We start from the raw sequence: 3,162 nt of genomic DNA, 5'->3' as shown, positions 1-3,162 counted from the left end.
CTATGTAGCAGTTAAAGGACCACTCATTCAGTGCTCAGGCTTAGGATTCCCCCTTCTCTAGGACTCTAGTAATTACATTTTATTGTGTCCACCGACCTTATGTGCTTCGATACAAGTCTTATCTTAACATACCTCTTCTGATTAAACACGTAATATATGTATTCAATCATACCTTTACCATCCCAAAATCCTTAATCTCTAAAGTGCTTCTTCGTATTATTTTTAGTTTCGTCAATTAACATTATATCTTCATCAATAACATATATTATGGAACCTCCTCTTATATCTTCATCGATAACATATATTATGGAACCTCCTCTTATATTTTAGTTAGTTTGCCCCTACTAAAATAAATGAGTAGGGACTCAATGCTACTCCTTCAAATAAAATCTACTATTATTAGAAAAACTCATCTATCATCTATCACCTACTCCAAAATTGTGACTACATTTTTTATTTTTTTAAATATAAAAACAGTTATTTTGGGAAAGTAGCCAAATTTAAAGTTAGTTGATTTAGTATTAAAGTTGACAATAACTTGACAATCAATATAAAGACAAATAAATTATCCACCGAGTAAATGCGCACACATGTATTCCCTTGCCAGCGGGATAGTCGCGCACACGTCCAAAAGTGATAAATCTTCTTTATTTCACACACACATTTATAGAAGAGTAAATTTTAGGTTTAGCAAATATAAAAATCATATTTGTATGTTATATCTATAGTTTGTATAATGGTGCTCCATAACAAACTTTATATTTGCTATGGAGCATCAGATTTGTATAAATCGTTGACAGCTTCTCATTTGTTTAAAAGCGCATCGATTGTATATGTAGATCGGTTAGATAATTGTATATATGTAACTACTATGTATATGTATCAATGATTGTGTTTATATCTGCATAAAATTTGAATTTGTATACAACTAAATCGAAATAAAATATTTCTATATCAAATTTCTCTCTCTCTATCTCTCTCGCTTTATACAACACAAATTATACATTGTAATTTGTATAAGTTGTGTTTGTATAAAGCGAGAAAGAGAGAAAGGCAAAAGACAAGTGGTAGGGGAAGATCTATATTTGTATAATTATGTGTATAGGACGAAAATATATGTATCTGTATATACAATTTTCTCTCGCTTTATACAAATACAAACACAATTTATACATTTGTGTTTGTATAAAGTGAGAGAGGAGAGGGAGAGTGGTGAGTGAGATCTGGGAGAGTGGCGAGCGAGATTCGCTGGGGAGAGATGTGAATGGCAAGTGTTTGCTACAGATTACAATTAAATGAAACTGTGGTTATAACATTTAATTTGAATTAATAGTTTGTTATTTTATACAATTTTCCCTTTATAGAAGGGCATAATATATAAATATGCTCTTTTAACTCGGTCTCATTTTATATGTCTGTACTCCAACTTTGACTGTGCACAAGTAGATACTTAAACTTGTATAAAATTGAACAAATAAACACACACGTCCTACATGACATCCTACATGACAATTTGCGTCCTACATGATGTCCTATGTGTTATGCCACATACGACTCATATGTCTATTTGTTCAACTTTATACATGTTTAAGTGCCTGCCTACTTATCGACACCCAAAGTTGGAGGGTATAAATATGAAATGAAGCCAAGTTAAAGGGCACATTTATGTATTATGCCTTTATAGAAGTTAAGCCACACTCAAACTGTTTGAATAAGTGATGTATTTGAAATTAAGTTTCTAAGTTGAAGTCATGTTTGAATATATCATTTGAATATTTTAAGTTATATTTTTCTCATAAGTATGAAAATCTGATAAATTATGAAAACTATAAAAAATTTATCTCGAGACGTTGACATTAATAAATTACACATCTCCATGTTTTTTTAGGAATAAGGGTCTGAAAAATACCCTAACTTTGGTCGGATTTGCTGTTGCGATACTAAACTTTCATGAGGACCTATTACCTCCCTAGACTATTTAATACCGTATTTTAAACATATATATTTGCTCACGTGGACATAAAAAATAATGCAAAATTATAAATAGTAATGTGTCCACGTGGGCACATATATACCTTTAAAATACACTATTAAATAGTTCAGGGGGTAAAAAATACATTATTAAATAGTCTAGGGAGGTAATAAGTCCTCATGAAAGTTTAGTATCGCAACAGCAAATTCGACCAAAGTTGAGATATTTTTCAGACCCTTATCCTTTTTTTTTTTTATAAATATAAGTTAGTTATTACAAACTTTTAAATACAATCCTTTTATAAATAAACTAATCAATAATAGTAATAATCTATTTTTTGTTATAAAATATTATTGTGTGGATGTCCACTATACCAAGAAATTACTCTCATCCATTATCTCCATTACTTTCCTCCATTATGAAGATAACCATAACCTCCATAACCTCCACCTTTATAGCCATTATTCTTGTAACCTTTCACTTTCATAACCTCCCCCATTATATTCATGTTTATGACTAACCTTTTGTATGCCTGTATGTTACACTATAAATAGAGGCATAAGGATTCATATTGTATACACTTGAAGATTTGGTGAACACTTGAAAGAAAGAAAGTTATCTTATAATGTTCCTCTTGTCTTATATTATTCTTGTGTTCATCTTTATATTATTCTTTTGCTCTTAAGTTTTACAATACGTTATCAACACGAGTCTCTAACCAACTGAGATAAATGAACATGTAATCTTTCATCACATCAGGTACATAAACTATTACATCATTATTTTAATAAACAGATCATCTAGTTGAGTCAAGCTATTCATTCTTTTTATTACTTATTTGAACATTTCCGTCTTCACTTTGAGAAGGCCAAAAGCATAACTTTAAAACTATTCAAATTGTTTTCCTTTCTTGAATATGTCTGTTACGATTTTCTTTTTCTTGTTGAATTAATGAAAAAAGTTATCACTTTGATAAGTCAATTAAATTAGGGATAGTAGTAATTTTAAAATTCCAATGAAGATTAAGAAAATTTGGCTAATGAGACTCTAATTTTTTCCACTTTTGAATTTCTGGTTTCATTTTATTAATGTTGAAATTGGTATTTAACATATTAAGGTGGGCATATTATACCATTGGCTGACGTATTATACCATTAATTTCGTATTTGTGTTACTTTAGTTATGATTTA

The sequence above is a fragment of the Solanum tuberosum genome, unplaced genomic scaffold (genome assembly GCF_000226075.1).
Source record: "Solanum tuberosum cultivar DM 1-3 516 R44 unplaced genomic scaffold, SolTub_3.0 scf00063, whole genome shotgun sequence".
Lineage (NCBI taxonomy): Eukaryota > Viridiplantae > Streptophyta > Magnoliopsida > Solanales > Solanaceae > Solanum > Solanum tuberosum.
Note: the sequence above shows the minus strand (reverse complement) of the source record.